Source organism: Schistocerca americana, chromosome 2 (genome assembly GCF_021461395.2).
Source record: "Schistocerca americana isolate TAMUIC-IGC-003095 chromosome 2, iqSchAmer2.1, whole genome shotgun sequence".
In the NCBI taxonomy this organism is placed as follows: Eukaryota; Metazoa; Arthropoda; class Insecta; order Orthoptera; family Acrididae; genus Schistocerca; species Schistocerca americana.
The window spans coordinates 505,487,918-505,513,446 of NC_060120.1; the positions used below are offsets into that span (position 1 = coordinate 505,487,918).

Consider the following 25,529-nt stretch of genomic DNA (forward strand, 5'->3'; position numbering starts at 1 on the left):
AGTATGGCTAGCTTTGAGAGATGAAATAGTGAAAGCAGCAGAGGATGAAGTAGGTAAATAGGCAAGGGCTAAAAGAAATCCTTGGCTAACAGACGAAATAATGAATCTAATTGATGAAAGGAAAAAATAAAAAAATGCAGTAAATGCAGCAGGCAAAAAGGAATACAAACGTCTCAAAAATGTGATCGACAGGAAGTGCAAAATGGCTAAGCAGGGACGGATAGAGGACAAATGTAAGGATGTAGAGGCATATATCACTAGGGGTAAGACAGATTGCCAACAGAAAAATTAAAGAGACTTTTGGAGAAAAGAGAACCACTTGCAGGAATCTCAAGAGCTCCGATGGAAACACAGTTCTAAGCAAAGAAGGGAAAGCAGAAAGGTGGAAGTAGTTATAGAGGGTCTATACAAGGGCGATGTTCTTGAGGGCAATATTATGGAAAAGGAAGAGGGTGCAGATGAAGATGAAATGGGAGGTATGATACCGAGTGATGAGTTTGACAGAGCACTGAAAGACCTAAAGTCGAAACAAGGCCCAGGGAGTAGACAACATTCCATTAGAACTACTGATAGTCTTGGGGGATCCAGCCCTGACAAAACTCTACCAACTGGTGAGCAAGATGTATGAGACAGGCGTAATACCCTCAGACTTCAAGAAGAATGTAATAATTCCAATCCCAAAGAAAGCAGGTATTGACAGATGTGAAAATGACAGAATTATCAGTTTAATAAGTCACGGCAGCAAAATACTGACACGAATTCTTTACAGACGAATGGAAAAACTGGTAGAAGCCGTTCTCGGGGAAGATCAGTTTGGATTCCGTCGAAATGTTGGAACACGTGAGGCAATACTGACCTTACGCCTTATCTTAGAAGAAAGATTAAGGAAAGACAAACCTATGTTTCTAGCATTTGTAGACTTAGAGAAGGCTTTTGACAATGTTGACTGGAATACTCTCTTTCAGGGGTAAAATACAGGGAGCGAAAGGCTATTTACAATTGTACAGAAAGCAGATGGCAGTTATAAGAGTCATGGGGCATGAAAGGGTAGCAGTGGTTGGGAAGGGAGTGAGACAGGGTTGTAGCCTCTCCCCAATGTTATTCAATCTATATATTGAGCAAGCAGTAAAGGAAACAAAAAAATTCGGAGTAGGTATCCATGGAGAAGAAATAAAAAGTTTGAGGTTCGCCGATGACATTGTAATTCTGTCAGAGACAGCAAAGGACGTGGAAGAGCAGTTGAACGGAATGGACAGTGTCTTGAAAGGAAGATATAAGATGAACATCAACAAAAGCAGAACGAGGATAATGGAATGTAGTGGAATTAAGTCGGGTGATGCTGAGGGAATTAGATTATGAAATGAGACACTTAAAGTAGTAAAGGAGTTTTGCTATTTGGGAAGCAAAATAACTGATGATGGTCGAAGTAGAGATGATATAAAATGTAGACTGGCAATGGCAAGGAACGCGTTTTTGAAGAAGAGGAATTTGTTAACATCGAGTATAGGTTTAAGTATCAAGAAGTCGTTTCTGAAAGTATTTGTATGGAGTGTAGCCATGTATGGAAGTGAAACATGGACGATAAACAGTTTGGACAAGAAGAGAATAGAAGCTTTCGAAATGTTGTGCTACAGAAGAATGCTGAAGATTAGATGGGTTGATCACATAACTAATGAGGAGGTATTGAATAGACTAGGGAAGAGGAGGAGTTTGTGGCACAACTTGATAAGAAGCAGGGACCGGTTGGCAGGACACGTTCTGAGGCATCAAGGGATCACAAATTTAGCATTGGAGGGCAGCGTGGAAGGTAAAAATCGTATACGGAGACCAAGAGATGAGTACACTAAGCAGATTCAGAAGGATGTAGGTTGCAGTAAGTACTCGGAGATGAAGAAGCTTGCACAGGACAGAGTAGCATGGGAGCTGCATCAAACCAGTCTCAGGACTGAAGACCACAACAACAACAAGATACTAAATGTGTCTAGAAGGTTTATGATTAGTTAATAAATTAAAATCTATAGTTAAGAAACTTGTTAGCAGTAGCAACAAAAAAATTTGTATGATACATTGTTGTCAAAATAAATTAGTAGTTATAGTTTATAATTGTAAATAATTGTTGTGATTACTTGAAATAAAGAATGGATTAACAAACACTAGAAAAGGCACTTGTTTAAGTCAAATATGAAAATATTTTATGTGGGGTCAAAATGACCCCTTTCCACCGTTTTAGGGATGTCAGAATCTACGTCGTTCTAGTGTTACAAAAATGAAAAGAATTATAACAGCGGGGATCGAATAAGAGTCGACGAATAGCCAGTCATTGTGTTAGATTACTCGGGCATAGCGTGGTTACATTGGCTGCTTAAAAATCCCTCAAACTCTACACTTGGACAACACGCATATTCATAGAAGTACAGTGACCTAGTGTTGTGAGCAACGTAGCACTGATCGTGCAGAAGGGATGATGTCACATCAGAGTTAGAGCTGACGTTCCTGCCGGGGAGCACGCGCTCTGTGTTTGTCTAATTGCTTCGGCATTTTTTCGCGTGCTAGTGTCGCCGTTGATCAGAATGGCCAATACTTACATAAAACTGACACTGAAATTCGGTTTCAACAGTGCATTTGCTCGATCAAAAGCTCTGGAAGTAGAACGTTTTCTCAGATACAAAGTATATTTCCCTAGTAACGAACTGGTTGACACACACTCTTCCATAGTCAACAGTGTTGTGTATGTCAATCTACTCAACGACGCAATCTGCGACAGGACACTAGAGACTAAAAACGGGCTCAGTTTCTGCCACTCATATAGTAACGAGGGTGCCTTGGAAATAGGACATAGAATTTCCGAACTCGTTTTTGAACTGCCAGCGGAAGAGATGGTGTGTGCACTTCGCCTGTATGGACCACAGCATGAACATGGTGCTGTGAAATGGGCTCAGTTCAGCACGTAATTCATCGTAAAGGAGATGCGTCAGGCCCGCATAACTTTAAATAAACATGCACCGTCTTATTTACACATTGGAGGATGCAGATCCGTCATCATTTACGACGGACAGCCGAAGACGTGCTCGGGATGCAGTAAAGAAGATCATGTGCGCTCCGAATGTCCACAGGAGGGTAGCACATCTACCACCTGCAGTCTCGATCTCTCACCTTTGTTGACATATGTGGCAACGAGCAGGAACGATGCCGCCAGATTGCTGCCTCTGATGGTCCCTTGCAACGCTCTGCAGTTAACTTATGCACTACAGAGGAAAGAAGAGTCTCCCACGCCCATTACAGCCCCCTTCTGCCACCACAGCTTTGTCGACGGACGACGAAATGCCGATGGAGACATATACGTTGACACCATGATAATGCCTAAGGCAGCGTTCGTGCCAGACCATCGGGACTCTACCATCGTCTGACGCGGAAGCGCACTCATGTAAACAACGATTGCAGAAGAAGCGCGAGAGGAGACGGAGCACATCGATTGATGACCGCGCGACACACTCCCGGGCAGATGATGTCCCACTTGAGGTAGATGATAACAGAAGCCGTGGGAACATGCACCCTATTCCCAGACGCTTGACCAGACACTGATGCGCCCTTGTCAAAAGTGGATCAGTCTGATGTTCGTTGAGGTAACAACGCTCCCCTGCCACTCCAGCGCCAACACCGACGTTGACCCTCTCGAGGATGCTAGCAGCTGAAACCACCCACAACCCATGATGACGAAGATCCTCCGACTGAAGTTCTGCTAGCGCCTCGGCGGCCTGTGATTAATAAATTTCTGAAACTACCTGGCAGATTGAAACTGTGTGCCGGACCGAGACTCGAACTCGGGACCTTTGCCTTTCGCGGCCAAGTGCTCTACCAACTGAGCTACCCGAGCACGACTTACGCCCCATCCTCACAGCTTTACTTCTGCCCGTACCTCGTCTCCTACCTTCCAAACTTTACAGAAGCTCTCTTGCGAACCTTGCAGGACTACCACTCCTGAAAGAAAGGATGTTGCGGAGACATGGCTTAGAAAAGGTCCCGAGTTCGAGTCTCGGTCCGACACAGAATTTTAATCTGCCAGGAAGTTTCATATCAGCGCACACTCCGCTGCAGAGTGACAATCTCATTCTGGAATAAATTTCTTTTGAAGTGGAGAAAGACATCGGCATGTACACTGCAGAAAATATCGAACCATCACATACATTTATTGCAATGAGTGTCCGTACGCCTGCAGACCCGCCACAGGTTTTCCAGATTGAGTCTATCAATCTCGACACCATCGGTTCAAGAGTGAAGTTTCAATTGATGCATCATATGCCACATTTGTCAGATGTGGACATTGCAGTTATGCAAGAAGTTATTTTGGAGACCTTCCGGACTTCTAGGGATATGCTTGGCACGTTTTCCTGCCGATGATGGCGGTAGCAGTAAGGCCATACTGGTGCGAGAAGGCATAGAATTAACGACTTGACGTATTTATCGCCGACCGGAGGTTTGGCGATAATCACACAAAGTATATGGATTTTAAACATCTATGCCCGCTCTGGCACGGACAAGAGTCACCAGCAGATCCGCTGCTATTCAGAGGGTTTCACGCCGCTCTTCCTACGACGCTATGACAACAGCATCCTTAGTGGAGACTTAAGTAGGGTGCTTCACCAGAAAGATCAGAACTCCAATTACACCACACGTCCCGAACTCCGTCTGTTATTGCAAGAACTACGTCTTTTAGACACTTGGGAAAGGGTGCATGGCGACCGTCCAGAATGCACATGCATCACGAGTCACTCTGGGAGTCGCTTCGCTCGCATTTATATCTCTCTTGATCTAGCGGCAATGACGTTGGTAGCAGGAAAATGGCATTTGGCTTTTCCGACCATAGCGCATACATCTGCACTGTCTCGCTCCGTCATCAGAAGCTATGGAGGAGTCACGGATGCTGGAAAATGAACATAGTTCACTTTGAGGAGCCGGATTGTCGTCGACTCATGGGCTACCTGTGAAGATCGAGTGCTAAAAGCTAGTTATGTTTCACAAGAACGATATTTCCTGAATCGGTGTTGGCTATTTGTCAATAAATCGTTTTCTTTCGAGGTAATTCGTAATATTTGAAGTCTGCATATGTTTGAAAATCCGACTGCAATCGACGTTAGAGATACCGGCCTGTAATTCAGTGGGTCAATACTATTTCCGTTCTTTGGTACTGATGTCAGGTGTGGTACTTTGCAGTCTTTAGGTACGGATCTACCGACGACTGTCCGGTGGTATATGATTGCGAATAGGGAGCTATTGCCTCAGCATACTGCGAAAGGAACCTGATTGTCATACAAACTGAACCGGAAGTATTACCTTTATTGAGTGATTTAAGCTGATTCACTATAGTGACGATATCTACATCTAAGTTACTCATGGCGACAGTAGCTTTTCATCCGAAATATTGATTATTTAGTTCGTCTTGTTTGGTGAAGGAATTATGGAAACCGCGCCCGGGTTCCCGGGTTCGAATCCCGGCGGGGTCAGAGATTTTTCTCTGCCTCGTGATGACTGAGTGTTGTGTAATGTCCTTAGATTTAAGTAGTTCTAAGTTCTAGGGGACTGATGACCATAGATGTTAAGTCCCACAGTGCTCAGAGCCAGCCAATTACGGAAAACCTTTATAGGCATCTTAACTAAAAAAGCCAAAATCACAAAAACATAAAACATAATATAATAAGAACCAAAATCAACTCTGCATCACTGAGTGGCAGCTATCACTGAGTGAAGGTATGGATTGTGTCTTGCCGCTGGTGTACTTTCCATACGATCAGAATCTCTATCGACTTTCTGGCAGATTTCGAGACAGAGTTTCGTTGTGGACACTGCTAAAGGAATTTCACAGTGAAGTTCTAGCTGAATTTCGAACTTGCGTAAAACGCTGTCAGTCTTGGGGACTTAGCATTCTTTTAAATTTGGCATGTTTTTTTCGTTGCTTCTGCGACAGGGTTGTGTGGGGCAATTAACATACAGATAGACTCACAACATACTTCAACGGTGCACTCTTGAAATTACTTGTACATCTGTAATCATCAAGACTCAAACATCATCAGGTCAAGCGCGACAGTATTAAGATGCTTTAGCGGTAAGGGATACGAAGTACTTTTCCTTTAAAGTACTTAGAGAAAAAAAGGTTTGTATACTATTTGTATTTAAAGTTACACTCATAGCCATGATACTCAACAGAGATTAATTAGTTCGACTGCTTCGTCATCTTAGTCTTAAATGTCAAAGGAAAGCTACGGTGGTTTGTAATTAGTGGAGAGAAACGTCGTTTAAAGCTATTAGCTACAAGTGGGTGCATTACAGCGTATATTATTGAGGGTCTCACAGAATTCCACGCGAAATGCATCTACAGCAAAGGAATTCTAAGAACTGTCTTTCTGTGAACTTAGCTACAATAAAATAATACGCACTAAATTTATTTTGCAAAGGTACGAATTGCAGTAAGCTTCTGAGAAAATGATGTTCATATCTATTGCTGGTGAATTAATGACACTGTCATTCATCAATGATTTCACAGAACCTCACATCGGTGAAAGAAACGAATAATAAACATTAACAAAGTCTCGACGACTTTAAACAAGGTTGATGAGTAATACGGAATGTATGGATATAGGGAAGATGCAAATCGAGTCCTTTACGGATCAATGAAGTAGATGCATAGAGCTATAATGAAGAGAGAGACAGATAGATTTACATGTTTTCAATACTTCGTAACGATAGGGAGAGATTGATTGAATGTAAGTTGCGAAACAAGATATTTTAAATTAATTGTTGCTCCAATCACAAATTTCGGAAACAGTTCACAATGGGTGAAAGCTGCTACAGAATCAATTGCGATACACAGTAGTAGGGAAAGAAAGAGACTGGAGGGATAGGGTCAGCCAGGAGCAGGATAAATAAAGTCAGATGTAAAATCGATAAAATATAGACCAAGCGCATAAGGACATAGCAAGCAAACTCCATATCAAAAGTGGTCACGCAGAGTTGTTAACTGCAGTTAATACCAACCTTTGGCCGGCCGGAGTGGCCGAGCGGTTCTAGGCGCTACAGTCTGGAACCGCGCGACCGCTACGGTCGCAGGTTCGAATCCTGCCTCGTGCATGGATGGATGTGATGTCCTTAGATTAGTTAGGTTTAAGTAGTTCTGAGTTCTAGGGGACTGATGACCTCAGAAGTTAGTCCCATAGTGCTCAGAGCCATTTGAACCATTTGAAACAATACTAACCTTTGAAGTGTAAACGTTTAGGTACAGACAGTCTTCGTCTCCTTCATATTCCGTCTTGCTTCTCATAAGGAAGTCTATCTGCGGGGCTATGTTGCCTTCCTTTGTTGCGTTTCGTATGCCGCTCCATGGTTCTGGTGGTTCCGGTGACTGAGAGAAAGCAATATTAAAATAGGTAAACAGAAATCAAAAAATTGCAAAGGACGAGAATTCACCATTACAGTGATCTATAGTACGATAATGAGAGATAACCATCAGAAAAGGAGCCATATCAGGCACGCACTTTGGCAAGTTAAGAGTAGAAGAATTCGAATAAAGTTAACTAAACAGAAGAAATGAGAGCACTAGGAGTGAATGTAATCAATAAGGAACTACTTTGAAACGAAAAATCCTTACTGAAACAAATAGTACTACAAATTTATAGCTTACGTTATCAAATCATTAATGTTTCTTAAGTCTAGAAATGTTAAGTTACTAGTCACTTTTGAAAAAAGGGGAAACTAACAGATGCGACAGTTAAATAGGCATAAAATTATTTATCTATTTTTATAAGGTAATAGTTAACTCTGTAGCAAATATATTTACCAAAAGGAATCAATTTTCTTATGATAGTCTCGATCGTGTAGGCACAGTACGAGCATTTCATGAAAGAGTAAAAAATTTTAAGGAGCCTTTCGGTGTTCCGTTGCCATGTTATGAGAAGCGTGCCTGTAACACGTCTTTAGAAATACAGTTCCAGTATGCCCACCTGGACTTCTTCTCTGAATACTGCGAAATACTTTCCGATGAACGTGGCGAGCGATTCAAACAGGATACAGAATAGCAGTTGTGAAGAATAGGTGAGTAGGGAAGACGGCCCCCGCTATTATGGCCGACTAATACTGGACTCTTGCGACGGATTGTGCACATCTAACATAAAATCCACAAGCCAAGCGGAAACCCGCAACTGATCTATAGTTTTAAAGAAACCAATAAAATGACATCTGAAAATATACTTGACGCGGAAACCGAGTATTGTATGCTCTAGAGGTACATATTTGTTTATTCATTATAGATTAATGTGGCGTTCATTTTTAATAACTTCTATAAGAAACTTTAAAAAAATCACAGAAAATTATTCTTTGCCCTTTGGTACAATTCCATTATTTTGTGAGTTGATGTTTATTGAATTTTATCAATGCCAGTTATTTCATATTTTCGAGTGAATATTTATCGCATTGATCACAATTATGGACAAACGTCTTACATTAGAAGTTAATGCGGTGTACTGTTATTTTCAATAAAAATTTTTGTCTGAGTTTAATTTTATAAAATAAATCCATTTTCTGTAAAAGTGGCAATCTTAAACCTTAAGGTATACCCTCACGGTCTGTGTTTCTATATATGGCTCACATACCTATCGACTATTGCAATAACTGAGGACATTTATCACTGTTACCATGGTTTTTTTATAATTGCTTGCAAATACAGTAAGTTACGAAGTCACAGTGTTTTGTTATGCAACTTTTGCACAACTCATATGAGACATGAGAACAGTTACATTCACGTTGTTGACTCTGAGACTCGAAAGAGTGTTCACTTTTGGAAGTGGCTTTCTCTTCAAGTCGATACCTCCTGGGCACTCTCTATGCAAAGAAAAAGTTTATAAAGCAAACACCGAACTATTCGGCGACAATACTGCATTGGTGTGCAAAATTTAAGGAGGAAGGTATCTTTCACTAAATGAGTCATTTCCATGCAACATAATTCTACGAAACTTGTTCCTTACATAGAAGGAACTATCAGAGACCAGTAGGGACGGTAACTGAAAGAAACACACAGTGAGACTCACAGAAATGATACTTTCATCCAGAGATAAAAGTTACAGTGAAATCACCGCGATTTATCATGGTCATTTGGATACGGAAATAGGCCGGACATGGTTCTTAGCAGGGTATGCGATCACCGGGGACAGCAATGCATGCTCTGCTGACTGACTCCACGCTGGCCGCAAGGTGGGTGAGGAGTTCTTGTCGTACGGCGTCCCATTCCTCTACTAGCGCGGTTAGCGACTGATGGATGGTAGTTAGCGCATGTGTCCGTGCTGAAATACGTCCCTCCAATGTATCCGACACGTTCTCGATGGGATTCGACTCGGGACGATGGACAGGCCAGTCCATTCTGTGACTGTCCTCCCGTCGTCTCGTCCAAAGAGCTCCTCGTCCTTCACTGATGCAATCGCGCTTTGTCATCCATAAAAATAAAATCAGGTACAAATGCACCTCCTAAAACGCCGCACTTAGGGAAGCAGTATGGTATCATAAGAACGTTGACTTGCGAGCGTGCCGTTTCTTAAGATGTAGAGGTCAGTACGCCCAAGCACTCACATGATAACAACAGGGCCACTAAAACGATCATGTTCGACAGTGCTCTTAAGTGCATTAGGTATTCTTATTTGTCTCCATATGTGCGTATCTCCAAAACCACTACTCAGAATGAATCTGCTCTTATCCGAGAAGAGCACACAACCCAAATCCTCATTGGTTTAGATCTTATGGTCTTGGCACCATCGCAAAGAGTGTCTCCGAAATGTTGGTGTTGACAAAGCACAACGTAGGCGTACTGGTCGTCGAACAATCAGACCACCCTCATGCTGTCGCCATGCAAATGTGAAGTGCGAAATTGTATGCCTTATAGTTCTGTTAAATGTAGTAGCAATTGCACTCAAAGAAACAGTCATCTGCCGCTGCAGTTCACGGTGGTCCACCACCTCCTCTATTTTGGGAGCAAGCCTGCTGTTCGGAACACTCACCCATCCATATGAAACAAGGCTCTGAACTTACTAAACTCTTGAGCTACACTCGTTACTTTTTCCCCTTCTGTTGTCATCCAATGTGGTCTCTGAGCCATGTTGTAATCAGCACCACGATAGGGCATCGTAACTGTTCGCTGATTGACACACTACTCTGTGTTAGGCCCTTTCTTCAACTGCCTCTTGTCGCTGGGCCACTACCTTTTCGCGCTATTTTTTTTTGTTTCTTTTTTATCATCAGCCTTCTCACTGGTTTGATGCTTCTCTGTGAAAGCCTCTTCATCTCTGAGTAACGCTTGCAACCTACGTCCTCAGTTATTTGCTGGATGTATTCCCATCTTTGTCATCTTCTGCAGTTTTTGTCCTCTACCGCTCCCTCTAGTACAATGGAAGTCATTCCCTCATGTCTTAACAGATGTCCTATCATCCTATCCCTTCTCCTTATCAGTGTCTTCCACATAGTCCTTTCCACCAGATTCTGCGCAGAACCTAGCAGGCTACCTAATTTTGAAGATTCGTCTGTAGGACCACATCTCAAATTCTTCTATTTTCTTCTGTTCCAGTTTTCCAACAGTCCATGCTTCACTACCATACAATGCTGTAAGCCAGAAGTACATTCTCAGAAATTTGTTCCTCGAATTCAGGCCGATATTTTATATTAGTAGACCTCTCTTGGCGAGGAATGCCATTTTTGTCATAGTTAGTCTCCTGTTGATGTCCTCCTTTCTCCGTCCGTCATTGGTTATTTTACTGCCTAGGTAGCAGAATTCCTTAACTTCATCAACTTCGGGACCATCAACCCTGACGTTAAGTTTCTCGCTGTTCTCATTTCTACTACTTCTCATTACCTTCGTCTTCCTTCAATTTACTCTCAGTCCATACTGTGTAGTCATTAGACTGTCCATTCCGTTCAGCAGATCATGTAATTCTTCTTCACTTTCAATCAGGATAGTAACGTCATCAGCGAATCGTATCATTGATATCCTTTCACCTCGAATTTTAATTCCAATCCTGAACCTTTCTTTTATTTCCATCATTGCTTCCTCGATGTACAGATTGAACAGTAGGGGCGAAAGACTATATCCTTGTCTTACACCCTTTGTAATACGACCATTCGTTGTTCGTCGTTCACTCTTATTAATCAATCCTGGCTGTTGTATATATTGTATATGACCCGTCTCTCCTTATAGATTACCCCTACTTTTCACATAATTTCGAACATCTTGCACCATATTGAATTGTCGGTGCCCTTTCCTGGTCGACAGATCCTATGAACGTGTATTGTGTTTTCTTTAGTCTTGCTTCCATTATTAACTGCAAAGTCAGAATTGCCTCTCTCGTGCCTTTACCTTTGATAAAGCCAAATTAAACGTCATATAGCGCATCCTCAAATTTCTTTTCCATTCTTCTGTATATTAACATTGGAAGCAACTTGGATGCGCGATAATTCTTGCTCTTGTCAGCTCTTGCCGTCTTCCGAATTGTGTGGATGATGCTTTTCTGAAAGTCAGATGGTATGTCACCAGACTCATACATTCTACACACAAATGTGAAAAATCGTTTTGTTGCCATTTCCCACAAAATTCTGACGGAATGTTATTTACCTCCTCTGCCTTATTTGACCTCAATTCCTCCAAAGATCTTATTCTAACATTGGATCCCCTATCTCTTCTAAATCCACTCTTGTTTCGTTTTCTATAACATCAGATATATCTTCCCCCTCATAGGGGCTTTCAATGTATTCTTTCCACCTATCCGCTTTCTCCTCCATATTTAACAGTGGAATTCTCGTTGCACTCTTAATATTACCACCCTTGCCTTTAATGTCACCAAAGGCTCTTTTGACTTTCCTGCATGCTGAGCTTGTCCTTCCGACAGTCATTTCTTTTTCGATGTATTCACATTTTTCCTAGAGCCATGCCGTCTTAGCTTCCCTGCACATCCTATTTATTTCATTCCTCAGCACTTGTATTTCTGTATTCCTGAGTTTCCTGGAATATGTTTGTACTTCCTCCTTTCATCAATCATCTGAAGTATTTCTTCAGTTACCCATGGTTTCTTCGCAGCTACCTTCTTTGTACCCTTTTTAGAGATGTCCATTCCTCTTCAACTGTACTGCCTACTGCGCTATTCCTTATTGCTGTATCTATAGCCTTAGAGAACTTCAAGCGTATCCCGTCATTCCCTAGTACTTCCGTATCCAACTTCTTTACGTATTGATTCTTCCTGACTAATGTCTTCAACTTCAGCCTATTCTTCATCACTACTATATTGTGATCTGAGCCTTACAATCCAGTATCTGATTTAGGAATCTCTGTCTGATCATGATGTAATCTAACCGAAATCTTCCCGTATCACCCGGCCTTTTCCAAGCATATCTCCTCTTGTAATTCTTGAGCAGGGTATTCTCTATTACTAACTGAAACTTGTTACAGAACTCAGTTAGTCTTTCTCTTCTCTCATTTCTTGCCCTAAACCCATATTATCTTGAAACCTTTTCTTCTACTCGTTCCCCTACAACTGCAGTCCAGTCCCCCATGACTATTAGATTTTCATCCCCCTTTACATACTTCATTACCCTTTGAATATCCTCGTACACTTCCTCTATCTCTTCATCTTCAGCTTGCGACCTCGGCATGTATAACTGAACTATCGTTGCCGGTATTGGTGTGTTGTCGATTCTGATAAGAACGACCCTGTCACTGAACTGTTCACAGTAACACACCCCCTGCTCCACCTTCCTATCCGTAAAGAATCCTACTCCCGTTACACCGTTTTCTGCTCCTGTTGATATTACCCTACACTCGCCTGACCAGAAATCCTTGTCTAAAAAGTAATAGAGAAGATCGACACTGAAGTTTCCGAATGACTTTTATGTCACGAAATAAGAACGATTCTTTTTCAACAGGAAGCTTCATGACAATAAAATACGTGTTAATTACCATATATTTGACGATTTTCATACTTAAAGTTAACTCAAAAAAAAAATGGAACGAAAGGAAGTAGTGACCGAAACCAGATACTTACTGGCAACTACCAGTCTCGAACGCTACTGCTATTTTTCGTCTTTATGCATTTTACGATTCAACTATGTTTACAAATTTTCATCGGCGGCAAATCGAATCCAGTCGTTCCACTTTGGTGACGATCAGTTCACCACAGGGCCACACTGTAAGTCGCACTCCGAAAACTTCAAAATTTTAAATTCAATTTTCTCTCGAATTTATGAGAGTGCCTTGTCGTCTCCTTGTAAGTCAAATGAGTTACTACAGATTACATGCGTAATTACATTCAGTGGGCAAACACAAAGATAACAGGATAGCATATAATAGTTATACTGAGTGGGGAAACGCAAAGAGAGTAGAATAAGGACACCTCACTACACAACCTCTACGAACTTCATTTTACACATAGACTGGCTGAGTCCCCGGCATTGTCTGAGTGTTTATTCATTGCAATTCTATTAGCCCATCTCATCCTTCCCCACTCTATTTGTCCATTCTTTCGTCTTCCTATCTGTCTATCTCCTTCTCTCCCTTTTCTGTCCACCTCGTGCTTCATCCTTCACTGTCCCTCTGCTCGTCCCCAATCTCTCTGCCCATCTGCTCCTCCTCAATCTTTCTGTGCATCTGCTCCTTCCCTAGTCATTCCGTCTCATCCGTCCCACGTCTGAGTCCATCTCCTCCTGCCCCTCTACATCCTTTTTACTCCCTTTATCTCTACCTCCCACTTCACTCTGTCCATTTCCTCCTATCCCTGTTCTCTCCTACAATTTTTCAGTCCATCTCCCCTTCCCTTTTCCGTTTATTTGCTCCTACCAGTCTACCCATCTCCACCTCCAGCTTTTCTCAATCTCCTCCTTCTCCTTGCCTCTGTTCATCTCCTCCTCTTTCGTTTCTATGTCCATTTCCTACTCGAACCGCTCTCTGTCCATCTCCTCTGCTTCCATTTCTGTGTCCATTTCCCCATTCCTCTGACTGTGTCCATCTCCTATTCCCTCATATCTGTGACCATACCTTCCTTCCCTCTCTCTGTCCATGGACAGAGTCAGTCTCTTTCCTCAATCTGTCAATTTTTGTTTTCTTGCCCCCTCCTCTCTCCACGTTATCACCTCCACCTAAATTGCTGGTTGCTGATTCTTACTCCTTCAGTATTTGTTTCCTGATGGTAATATGTAAACAACGTTTGGCTGAGCATTCCACCCGCAGCTTTGCCGAAGTATGCATATCTCACATATATTTGACATATATTTAAACTGTTACGCCTATTTTTCACCTTATCTGTAGCGAATTTCGTCCTGTAGTTTGGAATACACACATTTCAATCCCTATGTCGTCACGTCTCCTGAACAGTGTGCCGTATAATGATACTGAACCGTTGCGCCAACGATAGGTCGTGCTCACAGTCTATAGTAGAGCGTCATTGGTATGTGAAGGTGTGGTTAGCGCGGAAATCGTAGGCGACAGGCCAGTGACTGTAGGACTGGGGAAGTGAAACGGTTCGCTCGTGGTGAGGCGTCCGAGCAGAAACCTGGCGGCGAGGGCGAGTATTGCGCCATCATTTGATGGCAGGTATAATTTTGGTAGTTAACAGTCACCGGTTCTGAGTGTAGCAACAATACCAGTAAGAGACACCCAGGTAGGCTCCTGTATTGCCAACCATTAATACCTCGGTTGTGGCCGACTGGAAACCTTTGGATGTTTTGTACTGAGGGTAGGAGCGTGGTGAGTGCTTCAGCAACTGACCGGACCAGTAGAGGAGGGAGAGGGGGGGGGGGGGGGGGAGGGGGCGCCGGACCGTCGTTGCTATGTTGAAAATGTTTGTCGGCTCCACAATATCCTTTCTGGATCTTTGAACAGATACGTCTGGTGCGCTTCCTATTTGGTTTATCAGATGCGTGTGACCGTAGCTATAATTGCCACTTCATGCAGCAGTATTTTAATGTTTAGTTCGGCATTTTTCCGGTTGATAGGGGTTCACATCTGCATCCGTATAAGAGTCTGTTGATATCGCTTCTTTCTCTAGGCTCAATTTGGATTCCTCATTTAATGCTCCTAATGTGTTATTTGTGAAGTTCGGTCTCAACTTCCTAGTTGGCTCCTGTAAGGCGTCGGATATGTGGCGGCGCGTATTTATACAGGGCGATTTTTTTTTTTTTTTTTTTTGTACGGTTTACAAACTCTAGGGACTGATCGATGAGAGGATACGGAACAAAAAAGGTGTAATTCACTTATGTCCGGAAATGACTGGTTTCCATGCTATAGGTCAATTATTCAATCATACTTTGTTACAGAGTCTGCGGTGTAACACGCGCTGTAGCACGCAGGCACAGTTACGGCACGCATGGTTTCCTTCTAGAGAGTGGCACGTTTTGTCATGCGTCACGCCCTAGTGCCCTCTCCTCGCATAGTAATTTGTAATGTTGTGTCCGGTTCAATTCTCTTGCTGACTCACCTTGTAGTGGGTGTGATACTGCGTTGTACACAATGATTCCGTATTCGAATCGAGAGCTTGCCGACGCGGTGTCTACTTACGGAAAGGCAAATGGAAACTGGCGCCTGGCAGCAAGGTTGTATCAGGAGACCTAGCCACGCCAAGAACCACAGCATTCAATATTTGCAGTAGTGTTTCACCGTTTATCTAAGACAGGGTCGTTTCAGGAAGCAGGAAATCATGAAGGACGTATCTGAAATGTTCGTACACCAGACTTGGTAAAAATGTGATTAACACAGTGAAAGGCGGCAGCTATGTCAGTAGCCGGCCGCGGTGGCCGAGTGGTTCTAGGCGCTCAGTCCGGAACCGCACGACTGCTACGGTCGCAGGTTCGAATCCTGCCTCGGGCATGGATGTGTGTGATGTCCTTAGGTTAGTTAGGTTTAAGTAGTTCTAAGTTCTAGGGGACTGATGACCACAGATGTTAAGTCCCATAGTGCTCAGAGCCATTTTTGAAGCTATGTCAGTACCAGGAAGTTCGTCCGCCAACACAGCGTAATCCAGACGACCGTGTGGACAATTCTCCACTACAATTGTTACTACCCTTATCACTTACAGCATGTGCAGAGTTACTAGCGATAGACTTCCCATAACAAAATTAGTTTTGTAACTGGTTTAATCACCAGGAAACCACGATTCCGCGATTTGTGTCATCCATCCAAGTCGCAGATCAGACCACCTCACCTCTACCAAAGTGATATCTTCAACATTCATAACAGTCATCTACGGAATAATATGCAGAACCCCCGTGGTATAGTGACAGCGCATCATCATCATCATCGGTGTGGTCGGAAACTGTGGGCCGAGATAACTGATGACCTATTTTGGGACTAGCTTTCTTCCACGTCACCTAACAAGCAGGGAACTATCGGCATTTCTAGCGGCTGACTTTGCCTCTCCCTCTGGAAGATATGCCATTCATTATTCGAAGGGTTATGTGGCTGCTGCGTGATGGTGCTCCACCAACTTCGCCGTTAACGTGCGGACGCATCTCAATCGTGTCGTCCCCAGTTGATGAATCGGACGAGCTGGTCCAGTTGCATTTGGCAATAAGGGTAACGACATTCCTCTCAACAGCGAGTAGTTCGCCTTCCGTAATGTTTGCACATGCATTGACAATGCGCTGACGCATGTTGTTAGGCGTTGTCGGTGGATCACGATAGCAAATATCCTTCAACTTTCCCCACAGAAATAAATCCAGGGTCGTCAGATCCGGTGAACGTGCGGGCCAAGGTATGGTGCTTCGACGACCAATCCACCTGTCATGCTATTCAATACCGCTTCAACCGCACGGGAGCTATATGCCGGACATCCATCATGTTGCAAGTACATCGCCATTCTGTCATGCCGTGAAACATCTTGTAGTAACATAGGTAGAACATTACGTAGGAAATCAGCATACACTGCACCCTTTAGATTGCCATCGATAAAATGGGGGCCAATTATCCTTTCTCCCATAATGCCGCACCATACATTAACCCGCCAAGGTCGCTGATATTTCACTTGCCGCAGCCATCGTGTATTTTCCGTTGCGCAGTAGTGAATATTATGCCGGTTTACGTTACCGCTGTTGGTGAATGACTCTTCGTCGCTAGATGCAACGCGTGCAAAAAATTTGTCATCGGCCCATAATTTCTCTTGTGCTCAGTGGCAGAACTGTACATGACGTTCAAAGTCGTCACCATGCAATTCCTGGTGCATAGAAATATGGTACGGGTACAATCGATGTTGATGTAGCATTCTCAACACCGACGTTATTGAGATTCCCGATGCTCGTGCAATTTGTCTGCTACTGATGCGATGATTAGCCGCGACAGCAGCTAAAACACCTATTTGGGCATCATCATTTGTAGCAGGATGTGGTTGACGTTTCCCATGTGGCTGAACACCTCCTTTTCCCTTAAATAACGTAACTATCCAGCGAACGGTCCGGACACGTGGATGATGTCGGCCAGGATACCGAGCAGCATACATTGCACAGGCCCGATGGGAATTTTGATCACAATAGTCATACATCAACACGATATGGGCATTTTCCGCAATTGGTAAACGGTCCATTTTAACACGGGTAATGTATCACGAAGCAAATACCGTCCGCACTGGCGGAATGTTACGTGATACCACGTACTTATACGTTTGTGACTATTACAGCGCCATCTATCACAAAGCGAAAAAAGTGATCCAACTAAAACATTCATATATCTCTACGTACTATACGAATATGTAATAAAAATGGGGGTTCCTATTTTTAAAAAAACGCAGTTGATATCCGTTTGACCAATGGCAGCGCCATCTAGCGGGCCAATCATAGCGCAATCTGGTTTCCCCCTTCAAGCTAGCAGTGCTCTGCCAGCAATCAATACGTTTTCTTAATCGTAAACAAGCTCACCAATATCGGTCGCAAAATATAAATGTCGTAACTATCTTTTGACCTATTTTCGAAAACAAAGGAAGAGCCTTTAGTTTCAAATGGTTCTAATGGCTCTGAGCACTATGGGACTTAACAGCTGTGGTCATCGGTCCCCTAGAACTTAGAACGATTTAAACTAACCTAAGGACATCGCACACATCGATGCCCGAGGCAGGATTCGAACCTGCGACCGTAGCGGTCGCGCAGTTCCAGGCTGAAGCGCCTAGAACCGCTTGGCCACTCCGGCCGGCCTTCTAGTTTCGACCGACGTAATAGATGACTGAGTTGGTTCGTTGAGCAAGACTACCTTCAATTCCTTCATCACACTATCGTTTTGCTACCTGAATATCTGTGGCTGCCCTACTCGGCGGTATTCCTCGCAGTAGAAGAAAGTTTCATTGTCACTATTTGCTAAGGGAGGAAGACATGGTGGTCTGAAGTTCCTCAAAAGCAATTTTACGCCCTTATCTTAAATTAATATTTCGGGGACTGAGAGTATAACGCACTCTGTTGTGATCCATCCATCGGGTGTGTAAGTTGGGTGCGACTACCGATCAAGACTACTGACTACACACGCAGTTATCATAGTCACCTACTCGCTCGTACTTCAGACGTGAGCCTCACAGTTCACAAGGATGTTGAGCCTTTGTGCGACTGTTTTACTTACCGCTAGGGTTCTCTCAGTCAGCAGTGCCACATTTTTCCCTACTTTTTGCGCTGTGCGTTTCCATTTGTCTTGAAAGACCACAATATCAACCTCAAGCTCAATTCAGTGTTTCCTTGTACGACACAACTTTGATTATAGGAAGTGTTTCGACTGACCTTGAACCTGAGCGGCCCGACCGGTGGCTTGGCATAAGGGATACCCTGGAAGCTGCAGTAGGTTCTGCCGGAGGGTGTCTTGAGCCTGCGGCCTCTGAGCGCACCCTGGGGGATGCTGACGGTCACCGCGCTGCCCATCCGTTCCATGTTGAGCCACGCTGACTCGCAGAATGACGGGCAGCCGTCTCACTGCTTTAATACCAGCGACGATAAGCGCAGAGCAAGGTGTCAGGAGCCAATCTAAGCACTCTGATATCAAACGTGTGACGCATCACTGCACACGGCTTACATCTCAGAGGTACATTTTCCTCCTTATCAAAGTAATATCTGAACCGGATCTTCAGCTGTGTTGGATAGTGGACCCGGATGCTTCACCTGGCTCCTACAGCCTCTACTGTTTGTAGCAGCTGTGGAGTCTTGGTCATATGATGGTTCAAGATTATCCGAAAAGTTTTGAAGCGACGAACACTTGTCATTTGATGAAGTCGTTCAATTGTCAGTTGTTCAAAGTAGAACAAACTGTTACAATTTATCGATATACACCCTGCAATTTCTGTTGCTGATGAATTTCTCTAAGAGCGTGAGGGTTCTAAGGCCTGACTGATATTTCGAACGAATGCAAAAGAGCCAAAGGCGACCTTAATGCTGTTCGTGATACGTAACAGTGACTGAACTGGAAGCTTGGTGTCAACTTAAGTTGTGCAGCTGAGCTTGTACCCCCAGAAAAGAATCGCTGAGGAATATACGATGCCAAAAGTAAAGGAATTCTTAACACCATCAGGTGAGCTCTCCGCTGCATTCTTTCACGAGGATAATTATGACAAGCATTCACCTGAATGCTGCTGCCCTGCGGAGTAGTTATGTCTTGAGAAATGAGTTCCCCCAACTCACTAACTTACTATTTTTTTTACAGTTAGGCTTCAGTAAAGTTGCTTCGTTTTCTGATTCATATTATTTCGTCGCAATTAATATGTACCCTTCCAACAAGTGGAATTTACTTTGCTGGATGATAAGGGTACACGCAGGTGGTTCTTGCATGTTCTCAGAGCGTTTTCCGACACTTACGTTGTCCATAGTGAGAGCGTAAACCGTTGGCCCATCGTTGCGGTTAAATGTCATTTGTATGACTGACGGTTTTAGTATATTATATGAATTTCATATATATATTATTAAAAATTCAGCATGTAAGCGATCTATGACAGAATTAAAATGTATAAGTGAAATGGTTCTCAAATGTAAAGCTACTTAACGAACCTCCTTTGTCATGCCTGTGGCCACCAAAAGTGAATCGTTACAGTAAGGCTTAAACACTTGCTACCTGATGTTTTACGATGCTTCATGTTTAATTTTTGCGTACCTAAACAGTACCTACACATTAACAACAAATGGTTCAAATGGCGCTGAGCACTATGGGACTCAACTTCTGAGGTCATTAGTCCCCTAGAACTTAGAACTAGTTAAACGCAACCAACCTAAGGACATCACACACATACATGTCCGAGGCAGGATTCGAACCTGCGACCGTAGCGGTCTCGCGGTTCCAGACTGCAGCTCCTAGAACCGCACGGCCACTAGGCCGGCCATTAACAACAGACACCGTCGACAGTTTGTAGAGTACTTTCTCCCACCAGTTGTTAAAGCATCGATCAGAGTCATACAAACCAAAATCAACAGCTCCCATAGTCTTACTATGGAAACAGATCGGGTTTAGGGGTAACGCTTTTGCCTTAGTTTCATCATTTTGCTTGGGCTTACCTTTGCCTAATGTAGGCTCACGACAAATGCTTGGAACAACTACTGGTTCACTGTCTTGCCATCTTGCTGCTAATGTTTGTTGTCTGCTCACAATAAATTCGCAGCCCACTCTTTCCAGTTTTCTTCGGAACTTTGGTATCTGAGGGCAGTGCTCACTGAAGCTAATTTGATAATATTCAGTAAATTGACGCCTGTGGAACAGCTGTCAATAAAAAGCATGACCTCTTCCTTTCTGACTGTATTTGACAGTGTCAAGAAAATTCCCTTCCAAAGTGAGTCTTCCCTGTGTAATGGATCAGGGAGATGTTATTTTTTTACCGTATTTGTCGATACTGAATTGAAAATGTTTTCTTATATTTTTGTCAGAATTTATTATAATTTGTCTTATTATATGTTAATTTACTTCTGTTTTTGAGAGTAAAAGCATATTGATTACTATTAGAAAATGTATCGAAGAATAGCAAAGAAACTGATTGTGTAAAATATCTTTGACGTTGGAGTAGTCTTTGACTATAGCCAGTCCGAGTCGGAAGCTAACTCCTGGTGTGTGTTGATGGAAGAACAATGTGAAGGTCGCAGTCATAAATAATTTTGAATTATGTTAACTATTATTTTTGTATTATCTGAAAAGAAGAAACTACATTTGAAGAAACTGTATTTGAAACACCAAAATGAGAGAAACACGTTGAACCACGTCTTTTCTGCAGCCGACAACGATGCATTGTGGAATCATACTTAGACAACTGAAGCCAAGACTTATATTTGCTTGCAAACGTCTAATGGAAAAGGTACTGTCACGAAATATGGCAAATTTAAGTTTATAAAAAAATAGTGACCATATTTTCAACTTGTGTCTTAGCCGGGATGCCATATTTCACCTGGTAACCTTTTACCTAATTTATAAATTTATAATTTATAAAGTTCAGCAATCAGGCGTCCTTTTTTGTAGGTTTTATTTGGCAAATCCAGATTTCGGCTAATGCCTAGCCATTATCAATGCACTATTTTCTAGTCTCGATACATGTCAGTTCCCTTCCGTTGTGGCGTCAGTTTACCTGATTGTTTAATCCGCATAAACATTGACATCATACGTGTATTCAGTTACAGCGTCACAACGATCTCGAATTTTTATACCTCCTTTAATAGGTTACCTGAGAGCAGATTTCCCTTTGTATTTTGGCATAAACTCTTCTATACTCTGATAGCAGCTCTCTTCCCTTCCCCTACAAAAGATGTGATCGAGAGAAGCGGATAACCTCATCGGTATAATATGTTTTTGAAGAGCCTGCAGGTTGTTGTGGACCATTGAAACATAACTTCGACAGCAAATTTTAAAGCATGTTTCGCGCAATTTACGCATTTGTTCCCTCATTACCCACGTACTGGGTGATCAAAAAGTCGGTATAAATTTGAAAACTGAATAAATCAAGGAATAATGTAGATAGAAAGGTATAAATTTTGAATGACATGGGGTTTTATTAGAACCAAAAAAATACAAAAGTTCAAAAATGTCCGACAGATGGCGCTTCAACTGATCAGAATTGCAATAATTAGTATGACAACGTAAGACAAAGCAAAGATGATGTTTTTTACAGGAAATGCTCAATATCCTCCATCATTCCTGAACAATAGCTGTAGTCGAGGAATATTGTTGTGAACAGCACTGTAAAGCATGTCCGGAGTTACGGTGAGGCATTGGCGTCGGATGTTGTCTTTCAGCATCCCTAGAGATGTCTGTCGACCACGACACACTTGAGACTTCAGGTAACCCCAAAGCCAATAATCGCACGGACTGAGGTCTGGGGACCTGGGAGGCCAAGCATGACGAAAGTGGCGGCTGAGCACACGATCATCACCAAACGACGCGCGCAAGAGATCTTTCACGCGTCTAGCAATATGGAGTGGTTTTTTGCTTCTAATAAAACCCCATGTCATTCCTAGCATGTGTGTCAATTTTTGCCTTTCTATCTACATTATTTCGTGGTTTAATAAGTTTTCAAATTTATACTGACTTTTTGCTCACCTGGTATTTATCATGAGACCGATAATCTGAAATATTGGGTAGCGTATTATAACTCATTACAAGCAAGCAACCAATCTACATATTTTGTCTGGATCAGTGTCTTCTGTGGTGTTATTTTTACTTTTCCGTAACAAACGAAACGTTTGTTGGTACATTGACGCATGAACATTATCAAGCTGTGAGGAGATAATTGTAGGAAACAGTACATTGCATCAAAATACGCAGTCCAATGCCTCCCTGCACGTTCGTCTGTCTGGAAGGATCGAAGATCACTCAAAGGCCCAAAGAGGGCTTGAAATGTTGTGTGATGTGGTTGATATCTGTTTCCACATCATATTTCCATCTACTTGGCTGTACACAAACACCATCTCAGCTTGTTCTCTACGTGAATACCGGACCATTCTGCTGCTTACAGCACTCAGCGTAAATCACACATTCTTCAACACACAAGCAGCACACGACACGTCGTCACAGGAACTGTCATTAGACAACGCCACCTGCCGTGGCCACGATGTATTTCCAGACACATGTTCATAGGATCTTTTCCCCTCCATTTCCAGTCAGAAATCCGTCCCTGCAGTTTGTAAGTTTTATTAATGTTCAAGCTGTATATATGAAGACTGACCAATTGCACTTAATATAGTATATTCACGTTTTACTTATTACAGCGTGGTAACTGTTTATGCTTTATTGTTTGTACCTACATTCATTTTGAATGAACATACTTTGGGATTCTTTATAGAAAAATTAGAAAAAACTTATTCATTTTGAAACTTGGTGAGTAGTATAGATGCCAAATATTTAGCACACAGCTCCCGTTTCTGTACCTAGTTGGCGCCACAGTCATGAAGTATCGCTTTAGGCGAGAAACTAAAAATCGCTGATGTTGCTCAAAGTTCAAAATAATTGGCGGGAAATATAAAATAGAGCGATTTCCATAAACTTAAAATGGCAGGAAATTTAAAACTCAAAAATGGGCGGAAGCAGGATTATAAAACGGCAGGAAATTAAAAAAAAACGAAGATGGTGGGAAATTTAACAATAAGTAGGAAATTTTAAAAATCGCAATATGGTGGAGATAGCTTAATTGTGCTACATGTCCCACATCTCCCTTCCCATCTTTCCAGCCTGTCACAGCAAAGTATTATAATGATGCTTAAAAATGGCGCCAAATGGCATTACTTCACTTGAAAGTCAAAGGCACAAATACCTCTGATACAATATCAAAGAAATATCAAAGTCAAGGACATATATTTTTTACACAAAATTGTGTATACAACATACTTCTCACATAATATTACAATGACTACAAGGTCAAAAATGTGCACTATATACATCAATATCAGGTTGCCTTAGAGGAGTCCAATATTATTACATTATAATAGAGCTGTAAATAACGGTGGGAAATCCAGGTAGAAGCTATTGTATAGGCAATTATGTACCCTTACACAAGATATCAATAAATTGCACCAATATCCCACGCATGTACTATCTCCACTAGCATAGTACAGGACCGATAACGACATCGTTATTATAAATCACCATAAAGGTGTGGGTGAGTTAGTTCCATGGTCAGCAATATGTGGTCTAAATTCACCCTGCACTCCGGCTAGCTGCCGTCACCATGAATCTCATCCTTCTGCAGTAACCGCAGCTAGACGATTGCTAGGCCAATGACAGGAACACGGCAGGCTACTGCATGCAAAAAAACGATCCACTCAGTAGCAATGGGGCAATCAGTTGGCTTTCTAGTCCACAGGACTACCTTTCACATTCTCAATATTAAATGAGTAATGATCACATCACAGCAACACACTACACGTAAACAGGGACGTTCTGGGTTCGATCAATGGCATTCGTAATTCTTTTCTCAACATGCCTAATGTGCAATATCCCTCGTTTTCAGTTAGTAATCACTGTCCTAAACAACATCCGTATATACACAGGAAAAGGGTGACTACCCTATACATCATTCATGTGGTATGGCAAGCCAAAGACTAAATTCTACTGCCCAAACATGTAGAAGATGCAATAGATCTACACCAAAAATGAAAGCACCGGCTCTTTGCTCGTCAGTTTACTTTTAGTTTGATGCTATATGGTACTGCCGTTTCCAGTATACGTGACTTTAACTAATGTGCCGTTAAAACTATTTTCTTTGAGATATAAAGCAACTTTCACCTTTATTACTTTGAAATGCAGGTGGTAGATGTGTATGTTTATACAAGGTCTCGTCCCAGACCGCTCAATTTGTTTGAACCAAATTGGGCACAGGAACAGCGGGCCTCATGAATATCAGCACTGTGTGGCTAATAACCTCCTAGCTACAATGTGAGGGACGATATGGGAAAAGTGTGTTTTTCCCAGCCACTGGAATACATGCTGCCCTGTATTACAGACATGTGTGGGAATAGGATCTGACTGTCAAATCAACCTGCTTTGCAGGGCAGCCTACATGTCGATTACAAGAAATGGTTTACCTGGCTCACACATGGAGAATGCCCTGCGTGACAGGTGAGTTGAAATAGTATTGGCCTGCTTCATTGATCTGTTTTGCATTGCAGCTTGTATGCCAGGGGTAAACAAATGATGTGTTGGTCTGCTTTATTAAACTGTATTGTAGGGGCTACGTTTGCAGATTAGCACTGCTGGGGACAGGTTCAGATGAGTAGAGGGCAAGGTGGAAGAGGGATCCGAAAGAGGAGAGGATTGAGAGATACAGGAGGCTGCTGGAAAGTATAGAGGATTGGTCGGGAGGTGCAGAAGAAAGAGGGAAGGAGGCAGAGATCAAAAGAGAGAGGGGAGGAGTAGGAGGATATGGTCAGAGGGAAGAGAAGGAAAATAGTGGGTGGAGGAAATAGAGAGGGAGTGGAGAACATGAGAGGGAGACAGAGAGAGAGAGAGAGAAAGAGAGAGAGAAAGAGAGAGAGAGAGAAAGACAGACAGAGAGAGAGAAGAGATAGACAGATGAGAAGGAGTTGACAGAGGTGGG

The 25,529-nt window shown here is 42.6% G+C and overlaps 1 protein-coding gene across 2 annotated transcripts in view; it reads right to left on the minus strand.

The window, feature by feature from the left end:
• The window catches only part of LOC124596262 (bile salt-activated lipase-like), a 72,213-nt gene extending 53,319 nt beyond the window's left edge, over positions 1–18,894 (minus strand). For both annotated transcript variants that reach the window (XM_047135337.1, XM_047135336.1), the window contains exons 1-2: positions 18,760–18,894; positions 7,247–7,393 (exon numbers count right to left, since the gene is read on the minus strand). The gene's annotated coding sequence lies outside the window, so the exon portion shown is untranslated. The remainder of the gene's footprint in view (positions 1–7,246; positions 7,394–18,759) is intronic.
• Between the last annotated feature and the right edge of the window lie 6,635 nt (positions 18,895–25,529).